The sequence below is a fragment of the Diospyros lotus genome, chromosome 5, assembly GCF_014633365.1.
Source record: "Diospyros lotus cultivar Yz01 chromosome 5, ASM1463336v1, whole genome shotgun sequence".
NCBI lineage: Eukaryota > Viridiplantae > Streptophyta > Magnoliopsida > Ericales > Ebenaceae > Diospyros > Diospyros lotus.
Genome location: NC_068342.1, coordinates 16630840 through 16645038, shown reverse-complemented (window position 1 = coordinate 16645038; position 14199 = coordinate 16630840). Strand labels below are relative to the sequence as shown.

The window sequence follows — 14199 nt, the reverse complement described above, 5'->3', positions numbered from 1 at the left end:
AAGTCATGAATATAACAGGTTGTTAACATTTGATTGTTTTTACCAATCACGCGCACTCAAAACTGTTTCATTAAACACTAAACCTGCGTTCTCTTTGCGTTTTCAATTTTCAGTTTTGAGTTTTAAATTTATTTTTAATTTTCTATTTTGATAGTCTGTTTTTAGAAAATTAAAAACGTGTTCTTTTTGTCATTTTAAAAAACTGTTTCTTAAAGCAGAAAATTAGAAAACACGTTTATTTTAGAATTTTGAGAAAAAATATTTTATGATATTTTATTCAATGAATTTGATTATTAAACGATAAAATAAACTATTTTTAATAAAATTACACTATTAAAATAATGTAATACCCTAAGAGCCTAGATAAGAGTTGTATATATTGAGGATAAGTAAGGAAGGAAACAATACCAGCTGAATATCTTTTGGGATGAATGTAGAGAAATAACTCCTGGGTTAAGCGTGCTTAATGTAACGCCCCACTTTCTCGAAACGCGCGTTAACTCAGAATTTCGGGGTTATATTATTTTTTTTTTCTCAACATATACTCAACATAAATCAAAATCCCGACAATCCCGATCCATTATCTCAACATATTAACTTAAGAATAAGCTAAAACTAACAAAATCATTACATCAGCGGAAGCATAATCAAAACTTTGAAATTACATAACTGAATTCACTTTATTCATAACGTAGAATTGTTTGACAAGACATTTCAAAACAAAATACATCGAGTCTCATCTCTCAACAATAACTACTAACACCTAGAGCGTAGACTAAATATATGCTAACGATTACAAACAGAGCTAACGGCTACATCTCAAGAACCCCTTTTCCTTTAGCGCTACTGTTTTCATCTTGAACGTTTGAATATTTCAGGGACATAGTCCAAATTAGATGCTGAATCATCTAAGTGAGAGTTCAAAAACATTTTCATGAATGTATGCAAACCATGAAACAAAATTGACATATCCCAATATGCACCAGTCCAAGAGAATCTCACATAGCACTTAACCCTTAACTAGAATAAATGCGATCTCTCTAAAGGCAACACAACCTCATCGACACATTAGCATAACACAATCATGCTTAAGAGGGACAACCTCAACACATGAACCCGGGTATCACCCTCATATCATGTCTAGGCATTACGCTCACACTCAAAAGCATCCAGATCCCAATACAACCCTGGCCACAAGATGATCAACACTATCCCTGGGAATCCACGTCCACCTCGGGAACAATACTACCGCTCAATCGTTCTGGGGTGGTGTCCACTCGTAGTCCCCACCACTTTGAGCCGGTCCGGGGTGGTGTCCACTCGCAGCCCCGCCACTTTTCGACTTGCAAGGGTGAAGTTCGGTTTCAGCCCCCATCACAATGGGTATTTTCCCTTGGCACACTTCCCTAGTACTATCACTCAAGTACCTCACACAGGTTGACAACACACAACCCATATGGACATCACACAAACATACCAATGCCAATATCATTAACTATGCATCATTTAAACATCATTTCATAACATAAGTTATCGCACAAAATTCAATGCACATGCATAAAATATTTAGGGACAAACGTCCTCATGAAAACAACCATCACAGGTTAAAACCGTTCACATGCAACAAAACCTTTGCAAGTAATCAATCAAGTTTAGGAGAATAAAAACCAAGCTTTTAGGGTTGAACTACTCACACTAAACCATTCACATGCAACAAAACTAATTTTTCCGGTAGAATCACTCACCTTCGACAATTTCAGAATGCCTTGATTAGCGTGCATAGCCTCGATTTTCGTGCTAACCTCAAACTTCGCACAAGTTACTTCACCTCAAGCTTCAAAGCACCCTAATCATCATATTAATTTCAATAAGCATCAAAACCCTAATTTTTCTTAATTTCCTCACATTTTCTTCATTTTTCTCCCATTTTTCCTCACTAATATTCCAAAATAAATATCTCCTCAAACCTTTTTCCCAATTTTTTTACTCAAAAATTCCTAAAATAATATTCTAAACATAATTAAAAAAATAAGAAAATAACTCACTTGCACGCGCTCCCACGAGCCTGGAGAGTGGGCTGCGCATAGAAACCACGCGTGAAGGCCACGCACACCTTCTTTTTCAGCAAGTTCCTCGCCAGCCGACACTGGAATCCTTCCCCGATAACACCATCCGATAGCCTTCTTAAAGTCGATCACCAAGGTGTCCCTTTTGGCCCAAAACACCCACCAGGAGCATCTCGATTCGACGAAAAAATAGTCTGATTTTAACACCGCCCACGACTTTATGGCGACCCTCGAACACCCTTCTAACGCACTCCAAAATGCTTCAAAATCTCTAGAAATCTCCCTTAGTTCATGAGCGTCAAAAGCCCTATGGTTTGAAGCTCTAATTTTGCAAACTTTTGGCCAAGCCCTAGCTCTACTTATAGGCAAAATTGACCCTCCAATCAGTCATGGCTGCCTTACTCGATGCCTCTAATGCCTCAAGCATCCCTTGGGTGACCCAAAAGCAGCGGCAAATGGCCTCGAATGGCTGATTACATGCCACACCATTGTCGACCGAACCATGGTCGATTTTCTCGATTTTTCAACCTCACTCGAGCTCACCGACGGTCTTTGCTTGATCCTCGAGCCTCCCCTGACCATTCCCTCGAGATCCCTTTGGTCGAAAATGCTAATCGATGGCCGACAACCTATTTCTTGGCCATGGCAGCTCCCTCTTTTAGTTTATTGCACATTCATCCTTCAACTTTTTACTTTTTCACTTGGCCCTTTTTCATCAAGCCCCTGATCTTTCTATTATTTTCAAATGGACCCTTAAGATCTAAAACCTTCATTTCATCTTTTGAAGATTCTAAAAAAATGTCCTTTCGACCTCCCTCGGGTAATTTTAAGAAATTACACTTAAGCCCAAATTTTCGTTTCAACTGTAAACTTTCCCGTTTCAACCCTAAATTTCTCAAGGGTTGTTCTACTTACAAAATCAAGGTCTCTTAAGGGTTCTATTGACATTTCAAAAGTCCCTCATGACAATTCAATTTTTCAGCCTGATCCGAAACTGTACCAAAAACTGTTCCCGATCCAATTTCTTCTGATGCTAAAAGTCACTTCTCGAATTTCTCATTAATACTATATTATTTTCCTTCGATATCTAAGCTCCTGAGCACTCTCTATAGTCGATTCGGTGACTTATTTTACCATCACACCCATTTTTTGGTATTTAAATCTCATCTAAATTACGTGGCAACCTTATGTTGAAATGGGGTATTACACTTGAGCTGGGGAAAGCTCAGGGATGGGTGACCCCCTAGGAAGTTCGCGTAGGCCTATCAAGGTAAGTTATTTCGATCCTTCCTATCACTCGATGCGGGATGTTACATGTGGTATCAAAGTCGACCTGTGGAGAAGGCGGTTCGATGAGGGCGGGGAGTGGCACTGGGGGAGAAGATCTAGGACCAGTTATAAGGTCGCATGATGAGGGCGTCATGTGCTCAAAAGGGGATAATGTAATACCCCAAGAGCCTAGAGAAGAGTAGTATATATTGTAACATCCTGATAATTTGAGAGTAGTTAATAGTTATTAAATTATGCATTTGAAGCGAGATTTGATTTAGTAGAATTGAATAATTTAGTGGACAGTTGATAATTATTAATTATTGCATATAAGGTGATTATCGAATATTTGTGGGTTTAAGAGAAATATTAATTATTATGTGTATTGAAGAAATAAGGTAAGTAATTATTGGAAATTCGGGGTATAAGAGTTATTATTATATGGGGTGTATGTGAGAATTTCTGGAAGTAGTGGGGTTTAAATGTAATTTCCAGAAATTATCGCGGGGTCACTTTAAAATTAATCTAGTGCACTTATATGTTGAGGATGATGGCTAGCGCGGGTGGTCGAATGTGCGCGTGTGCTGGGTGAGGTCGCGGGATCAAGTCCACGAGTGCACGCCCAATGGAGGATTTTGGCTGTAATTTTCCAGCCATTCCATGCCCAAAACGGCGTCGTTTTGGGCAAGGCGGTGGCACCAGCTGCGCTACCGCTGGTAGCCCTTTTCTTTTTCCTTTTAAGCTATGAATTGCAGCAAAAATTAGAGAAAGTCCGATAGAAGCTGAGGAAGAAGAATACAAAGGAGAAGGCAGAGCGCATAAGCTAAAATTGGGGAACAAATTTAAGATTAAAGACGGTTTAATCAAGATTTAATTAGCCTAGTAAGTAGTGTAAAGTGTATTAATAATTTCTTATGGTTAGAATTAAATTTTGGGTGCTATTTGGTTAATTTTGGGAGATTAAGTTAATCTGCAGCGTGTATTGAAATAGCGGCGTGTGGGTGTAAAAATGTTGAAATCAGCTAAATAAAGGTAAGCTCTTTACTTCCTTTGCGTGCCTCTTCCATTTTATGAATTTCACGCCTTTCCTTAATTCGATTCAATTTGCGTATTAATTATACAAGTTAATGATTTTATTAGTATGCATTAATTTAAGTTAAATATGAGACTCGCTGAGGTTTTATTTTTTGTGTGCCTACGGGGTATTGTATCGCCCCTATTTCTTTGAGAATGATGTGAACCTAATCCAAGGCTAGGTTCCTAGAGGATTGGCAGGATATGGTTGTGGTTATGGTTTCTCGTGAATGAGAGTCTCGATAAATGGAGGCATGAGTTGTTAACCGGTGAGGCGACGTGTTGACCATTTGGTGACTCTAGAACGAACCGTCGACCGGTTGATCCCTAGTCATAGATTATCGACCGTTGCCTGGTCACTGTCGACCGGCTCTGCCATTATGTGACATATTGCATGGCATTGCAGTGCGTGGGACTAGGCTTGCATTCATTGGGGATTATGTTTATGTGTGTTAGGGGGTGTGAGCATTGGCATGACACAGTTGACTTGCTGAATGCTGACTTGTGTATATTAGGCGAGCATATGCATTTAGAGCATTCGCTTGTGTGAATTCCTATGTGGCGTAGCATGGCCTGATGCTTGGCTTATGGGGGCCTTGTCATCATGTTAATGCTACAGAAGCCATTGCATTTATTACTTATTGCATTGCATGGTTACGATACTGAATATTTATGCTAGCCAGGGCCTCGGGCTCATTTATTTATGCTAGCCAAGGCATCAGACTCATTTATTTATGCTAGCCAGGGCCGCGGGCTCATATATCTTTGCTAGCCAAGGTCGCGGGTTTATATATCTTTGCTAGTCAGGGCCGCGGGCTCATATATCTTTGCTAGCCAGAGCTGCGGGCTCATATGACTCGTACTAGGGCTTCAGGCCCTTATGGTGTGTGTTAGCCAGTCCATGGTAGCGACATGTTTGTATGCGGACTTGGGTGCAAGGTTATACATTTCTTATGTTGGCCCCAAGACTGCCACTATGTGCATTGATTTATTTATTTATGTGGATGGTTGCATATTGTAATACATGGCATGGCATGGCACGACACTTTGATTTCCATCACGACATTTGATGGGTGGCATTCAGTGTGAGAGATTTATTCCTACCCTTAGCATATCTCTTTTAATATGCTTGTTGAGTCTTATGGCTCACTTTGTTTTACCATCATTCCAGGTTGAGAAGAATGGTGTTCGGGGATGGTTGCTATAGAAATTGTTATTCTTTTCTTTGGATTCTGTGTGTACAAGGCAATCCCAGCCGAAAAGATCTTTGGGGTGTGACTTGTGATCAGGGGCTCTAATTATGTATATATGGTATTTGATTAATTGATGCTTTATTGAGTCAGGAAATGCCCTTAAGATGTATATTTATACTTATTTTGCTTCCGTTGTTGTATAATAATGGGGCAAATTTTTAGCCCTTGCGTTTAAGTTATTAGCTGGTTGTAAATAAAGATCTAGGAAATTTCGGGTCGTCACATATATCGAGAATAAGTAAGGAAGAAAACAACATCATCTGGATACTTTTTGGGCTGAATGTAGGTAAAGAACTCTCAGGTTAAACTTGATTGAGCTGGGGAAAGCTCAAAGATGGGTGACCCCTAGTAAGTTCGCGTAGGCCTATCAGGGTAAATTGTTATGGTACTTCTTATCACTTAATGCGGGATGTTACATGTGGTATTAAGACTGACCCTTAGAGAAGGCAGTTCGATGAGGGCGGGGAGTGGCGTCCGGGGCGCGAATGCCTGAACAAGGAGCGACTCTTGACAAGCTTATAGGATGACAACCTCCAAAGAGGAGAGAGCTGAGACTAGTTGTAAGGTTACATGACGAGAATGTCATGTGCTCAGGGGAGGAGAATGTAATACCCCAAAAGTCTAGAGAATTGTAGTATATATTGATGATAAGTACGGAAGGAAATAACATTAGTTGGATACTTTTTTGATTGAATATAAATAAAGAACTTCCGGATTAAGCGTGCTTGATGGACAATATTAAAAGGATAAATTATTGTATTTTTTCTGTAAAAAAAATCTTGAAATAATAAAGGCAACGATGGACAATATTAAAAGTTGAGGGTGGGCAATTGCCCACCCTGGCGTAGCTGTAGCTCCTCCCCTCCTTCTATGGTCTATATAAGGACAAACCTCCTTCTCCAAGAGTCTACCCGTATTTCACTGCTTTTTGCTCTCTAGAATCAATTCATATTCGTAGTCGCTCCTTCCTTCCAAGGTGAGTATGTATGTATATATTATGTAATTCCTCATCGTTTAATCTCATTCAGACATATATATATATATATATATATGTACACGCACACTTCATTTTGGTTTCAACATCGGTAAGTAACATACATGCGTATATATGCATATACACACACATGCACATTTGTCCCATATGTATATTATATATATGTTTGATGATGATGATGATGATGATGATGATCAGGATATATATATATATATATATACGTGCATAAAATATGTGGAAGCTGAAGATCGCAGAGGGGGGAGAATGGTTGACGAGCTGCAACAATCATGTGGGACGACAGCACTGGGAGTTCGATCCCCAGGCTGGCACTGCCGAGGAGAGAGCTCTTGTCCAACGGCTTCGCCACGAATTTACCCTCAATCGCCACCGCTTCAAGCAAAGCTCCGATCTCCTCATGTAAGTAGTAGTCTTTCCCCCCCCCCCCCCACAATCTAATCCCGTTTTGTCTTCGTCTTGTCTTGTATTTGCCTGTCCCTTTGTCTTTCCTCGTTTACTGGACGGAGGTTTAGAATTTCTAATTTTAAAAGAAATTATTATTATTATTATTATTATTATTATTATTATTATTATTATTATAAGTCGGCAGTGCAGGCAGATAAGAGGAGAAGATCCCATCCGTATTTTGGGTGTTTGATATTTTTAATTTATTTATTAAATTTATTTTATTTTTAAAAAATCTCACCTTATATTTTTTTTATAAAATAAATTTATTTGATATTTTATAGATAAAAGTCAATTATCTATATATCCCTGGTAGGATAGTTAATGTTATTTAATATATTTTAAATTTTTAAATTTATTAAAATAATTTATTTATTTAAGTCTTATAATTAATATTATTTAATATATTTTTAAATTATCATATATTTTGATAATTTTAAAATTTGAATGATATTATTCCTTTCATTATTTTTAAAATTTGAATTTCTCCCTATATATATATTTTATTAATTAATACAATTCCTTTCATTAATTTTTAAATTATTTTATTCAATTTTATATTTTATTATCTATTATAAAAATATATTTTGATCATTTTTAATTATTTAGGTGAAATTATTGTAATTCCAATAATAATTATTTTTACTTTTCAACTCTTTTCAAATTTATTTTTGAATATGGATTTAGAAAATAAAATTTTATTTTTATTTTTTTTGATAATTTATTTTAATTATAAAATATTATTTTAATCATAAATTTATTGTTGATGTTAACAAATAATTTTGAATGAATTTAATAATAAGAATATTTTGATAAAAAAAATTATCTTGATACTTATTATATGTATTAACAAATATATATATATATATAAAATATAATTATCACTTGAACTAGTGATGAGACCTGTTTTGTAGAGCCTTGTTGAGATTGAGTTCATTGCCTGCCTTATTGGTTAATTCATTGACTTGCAAACTGAAACTTCCACATTAGTGTTAATTACTTACGTACGCACCTGACCAGAGAATTAATAATTAATGACCCAACTAGTGATGGAACTGAACCAGTTTCTAAAGAAAATAATTAATTAGTATGTATATATATATATATATAATAATTTATTAAGAAAAGACCTTCTGAATTTGACTTTTATGGTAGAACTATATTTTAAATTAATAAAGTATAATAAATAAATTAGAGAAAATCTAACCATTAATATAATAAGTTTAGCTTTTGGTGTGATGATGATCATGATCATGATTCATAGCTTAAAAAGGAAAATTCTCATGGAAAAATCTCATTGAGCGTGAAAGTTAAAGACACGGGCGAAATAAGTGTGGAAGCAATGACAAGGACGCTGCAAAGGGGGCTCTCTTTCTTATCAAGCATTCAAGTCCACGATGGTCACTGGGCCAGTGAATTTGCCGGCCCACTCTTTTTTCTTCCCTTCTTGGTAAGTCTCTCAAATATTTAATATTTTTATTAAATATTGTTTTATTTAATCACAATTAATGAAGGACATGTGAATGATAAAATGATATGAACATTATTCGATCGGGATACCTGAAAAAAAGGCAAAGATGAACCCAAGGTTTGGATCTTAATAGAAGAAAATTTAATAAAAATAGTGAATACACTTTCCAAACATAAAAAAAAATATTGGAAGGTTACAATTTTACTAAAAATATAATTTAAAGAGTTTCAAATGTCTGATTGTCTTTTGTCTTTTTATTTAGAGGTTGATCAATATACTTTTCTCTAAAGTATTTTAAGTAGATTTATATATATATAACGAAAAATAAATATTAATATTACAAACTTTAGATAGCTAGACTCATGTGATTATCATTATATTTAATATCTCTTTCGAATAAGAAATAGATATAGGGCATGGGCATGGGCCCATGGTAGTGTTGAAAGAGGGGATTTCTTTGTATTGCTTACCATTATTCGAAAACCTTCCTTATACTCATAAATAATTTTTATAAATTAATAGATATATGTAGACTCATAATATTTTTATTAAATTTAATAATAAATTTATTTAATACTATGAGTTATTATTAATTTTAAATAAAATTATTATAAATTTAAATACGTGTCTATTTGTGAGAATTGTTTATCAAATTTGATTGTAGGTATAGAATTTTTCATGCGTTAATTAAGAGAGAAGGACGTGAGAAAAAGAGGATTAGCATGTGTTAATAATTTGTACATTATTTTTAGTATTCTAGCTTTTATTGGTTGGTAAATTATTTTAAAAATAATATATTTATTATTAATTTATACTAGTATTTGAATGCAAAAAATAATGTGTAATTATCACATTTTATTTAGAATAAAATGTATTAAATACACGTTAACAAATACCTTTTAAGTTACTAATTAAGATAACCTTATTTAATAATTAATTCTTATTCTAAATACAATTAATAACTAAGGGTGATACTAATAATAATTATTGGTGCTTTGGTCAGGTCATAGCTTTGTATGTAACGGGAGACGTGGATGTCGTCTTGTCAACAGAGCACCAGAAGGAGATTATTCGCTATATATACAACCATCAGGTATATATAACAACATTAATTACTTCTCTTTCAAATAATGTTAATTTGAAAAATAAAATTAACCCATTTTGGGGTGTGTGTGTGTTATAGAATGAAGATGGAGGGTGGGGATTTCACATTGAGGGGGATAGCAGCTTATTTGGGTCATGCCTGAACTACATCTGTTTGAGGCTGCTGGGAGAAGGAGGCGATGAAGACGGTGTATCTAGAGGGCGCAAATGGATCCTCGAGCACGGCGGTGCCCTGGCCATCCCCTCCTGGGGGAAGTTCTGGCTTGCCGTACTTGGTGCGTACGAGTGGGGCGGCTGCAACCCCATACCGCCTGAGTCCTGGTTGCTCCCCAAGCTCTCTCCCATCCATCCAGCCAAAATTCTCGGCTATTGTCGCTTGGTTTACATGCCTATGTCCTACTTGTATGGCAAGCGATGCGTCGGCCCTATAACGTGCCTGGTTCAATCCTTACGGCAAGAGCTCTATAATCAGCCCTATCATCTGATTGACTGGAACAAAGCTCGAAATACCTGCTCAAAGGTCAGTTCAATTGTTAGTTCATTAATTAATTAATGAGTTTCGATTAATCTAATGCCAAGGCATGCCTTGCCTTGCAGGAAGATCTCTACTACCCGCATCCTTTAGTGCAAGATATCCTTTGGGGATTCCTTCACCATGTCGCGGAGCCGATTCTAATTCGTTGGCCTTTCTCATCGCTGAGGGAGAAGGCTCTGAGAGTCGTCATGGAACACATACACTATGAAGATGAAAACAGTAGATACTTTTGCATTGGAAGTGTGGAGAAGGCGCTATGCCTTCTTGCTTGCTACGTGGAAGATCCTAATTCAGAAGCATACAAGCGTCATCTAGCCCGAATCCCCGATTACCTTTGGGTGGCTGAAGATGGCATGAAAATGCAGGTTGATGGCTCATCAAAGTTGACTTCACCACACCCACCCCCCCCACACACACACATAAAGTTCATAATCGATACATATGATACTCATGTCACGTGTGCAGAGTGTTGGGAGTCAAATGTGGGATGCGGCATTTGCTATTCAAGCAATTCTGTCCAGTAATCTTGCTGAAGAGTATGCGACAACCCTTAGAAAAGCTCACGAGTTTGTGAAAGCCTCACAAGTTAGGGATAACCCTTCAGGGAACTATGCTAAAATGTATCGGCACACTTCTAAGGGTGCATGGACATTTTCAATGCAAGATGATGGTTGGCAAGTTTCAGATTGCACTGCTGAAGGATTAAAGGTACACACACACACACACACACAGCTAGCAATTGACAAGTTAGTTGCTTGAATTTGCAGCAACTAGATGCATTTCATAAATGACATTTATGACAAGTTGTTCGTTTTCTTTTTGATTACAGGTTTCACTTTTGTTTTCACAAATGTCACCAGAACTCGTTGGGGAAAAGATTGAAACAGAACGCTTGTATGATGCCGTCAATGTTCTTCTTAGCCTACAGGTACACAATTAAGTAAAAACATTTTGTTTAACTTGCTAATCGTGCTCGTCGCGACCAACCCTTTTCTTAAAATTTTCAAACAGAGTAGCAATGGTGGTTTTACAGCTTTGGAGCCTCGAAGAGCATTCTACTGGCTTGAGGTAAAAGCTGTTGGTTACTTCGATCAAGTGCATTGCCATGTTCGGTTTTGACCTACCATTGCATGGTATATATAGTCACACTTGGTAATTAAAAACAAATGATCATTTTTGCGAATTTATTTCAGAAGCTCAACCCTGTAGAGTTATTCAAAGATGTTCTCATCGAGCAAGAGTGAGATTTGATTTTTGCTCTCTCTTTTTCAATGAAATATATGTCTCTTAATTAGTTGCAGTAACGGGTGAATGGATGGTGTTTCAGGTACGTGGAATGCACCTCATCAGCAATTCAGGGTTTGGCACTTTTTAGAAAGTTGCATCCAAGACATCGGAGAAAGGAGATAGAAAAGTGCATTTCAAGGGCAGTAAGATACATTGAAAAAACACAAAATGCTGATGGTTCGTGGTATGGTTCTTGGGGGATTTGCTACACCTATGGCACATGGTTTGCAGTAAAGGGCTTGGTTGCTTGTGGCCGAAACTACCACAATAGTCCCACGTTGCGCAAAGCTTGTGACTTCTTATTGTCAAAGCAACTCCCTGACGGTGGATGGGGAGAGAGTTGCCTTTCGAGCTTAAACAAGGCATGCATATACACTCATCACCAATGTTGCAGTAACATTTCTATATTTTACACTTTATTTTCAGTTCTAATTTTTTTTTATTAATTAATAAAATATTATAAAATACATGCATTCAACCTAAACCAATAAAAGTGGTTTAAATTAGAAACAGGATTAATAAATGCATTTTTTTCTAAATATAAAATATATTTACTTCGCTATTAATCGTTGCCCTTAATTAATAATTAGCCTTACTCCCTCTATATAAATATATATGCTAAGATATATATATCTTATATTGCATGCATGAAATCTTATTAATTATAAGGTTGTGCGTTATGTATGAAAAATAGGTATGCACAAATCTAGGAGACAACCGATCAAACTTGGTACAAACGTCATGGGCATTGTTGTCACTAATTGATGCTGGACAGGTAATTAATTAGTTTTGCTTGTTTGCCCTCCAATTAATGCTATTTTTTTTTGTAAATAACTAAAATATTCACAGGATTAATTTTTTTTATCTTCTGTGAATAAAAAAGTGCTTTCATATATATATATATAGTTATTCTAAATGTGTATTGTTGAGTTTAGGGTGAAGTGGATCGGAATCCCATAGACCGTGGAATAAGGCTGTTGATGAATTCACAAATGGAAGATGGTGATTTTCCTCAACAGGTAATTAACATTGGATTCTCTTTCTTAAAAAGTTTTCTACTATCGAAAATGTGATTTGAATATTCTTAGCGGCACTCGTTAAGTTGATGTGTTAGTCATCAAATATATAGCTTTTCAGTTTTTCTTTTCCCCCTTCAAGTGGGATTTTGAGTATGAAAATATGCAATTGCTTGTTGTAGATGCTTGTCTAATTACTTCATATTGATTGTAGGAAATGACGGGCGTATTCTTTAAAACTTGTAACCTAAATTACTCGTTATATCGAAATACTTTTCCCATTTGGGCTCTGGGAGAGTATCAACGCTGTGTTGGTGTTGTACGTGCGTAACTAAGTGAAAGACAATATATAGTCTCTGTAGAGAAATACTCAACTACATCGGCAGATATGTGAGTGAATAAATTACATGTGCTATATATGTACATGTGTCTTATATTTGTTATACTGTTATATTATATGTTGTTGGAAACTTGTAAGGTGCCTAAGTGTTCCCATGTATATTGTCTTACACGTGTCATCTTCTTGGCTAATTTGTGGGGACACGTGGAGGCTGTTTTGGAGACCCAAATTGAGTCAGAAACGGGAGAGAAATTGGCCGAGAAGAATTCTACCTTCTTCATCTTGGCTTGCTCTGTTCTTCTCTACTGCTACTTTTATATCTCGCTGCAGGTAGCTCAGGTTAGTGATATGTCGGTAGATTTAGATGATGTCTGATATATTTATAAAAAATATGTTTAATGTATCTTTGTATATAGTAATAAAAGATAAGTTTATCATCATTCATTAAATTCTCTATTTTGTTGTATGAATGACCCTCCGAATTTTCTGTGTGAGAGTTTATTCTTAAGGTGTTAAGAATATGTGACGAGATTATCTAATAACGAAATTTCTTTAATATTCGTGGTCGTTAGATTAATCAGATAAGAACTCTGATTAATTAATTATGGGCCAATATGAAGATTATTATCTTGATTAGTATGAAAAACTAATTGTTAAAAGTGGTGAGTCACATACCATATGACATGATCTAGTAAACTCGTGAGTGGTTATTAGAGAACATAACACTGAATGTGACACCAATGACCGATCATATGGTATTGTGGATAATAATCTTGTCATGGAGTTGTAATTGTGTAACTAATCTTTAGACTTGGACTGATACAGTTATCTTGTGTATCAGTGTGCGGGATTTGATAATTCACTGAACCATCCAATTACGAGGTGAGGATGTTCATCTATGTGGTTTTGTATTACTTGTGTATGAAGGTAGGTGCTCAGGTATATGATCTGTCACCCTTATTTTGGTGTGGGGAATATGTCTTATGTGGTTTACTGTTAGTGTGACAAAAAATTCCTTGACTAAGGCAATATGATTAATTAGGAAAGTATTTCATGAGATGTCATCTAGTCATGCTGATAAGATCTGACACATAACTACTAAATTTGTGAGTTTATAGTACCATGACTCTCGCTCGATCAAGACGTTAAGTGATAGAAATATTGTATTACACGGTAATAGTCAACTATAATAGGCTCACTTGAAGTTTGACTTCATTGCCTTCTATATTGTGTTGGATCGCTGCTAGGCGTTTCCTAAGACTTTTCAAAACATCACTAGAATATAGAGAGATTCTTATGACAGGTTGAGGTGTTTCAACCAACATCAA

The 14199-nt window shown here is 36.1% G+C and overlaps 1 pseudogene; it reads left to right on the top strand.

Moving 5' to 3' along the window:
* Window positions 1–6863: 6863 nt before the first annotated feature.
* Window positions 6864–13219, top strand: LOC127802690 (lupeol synthase-like; annotated as a pseudogene).
* The last annotated feature ends 980 nt before the right edge of the window (window positions 13220–14199 follow it).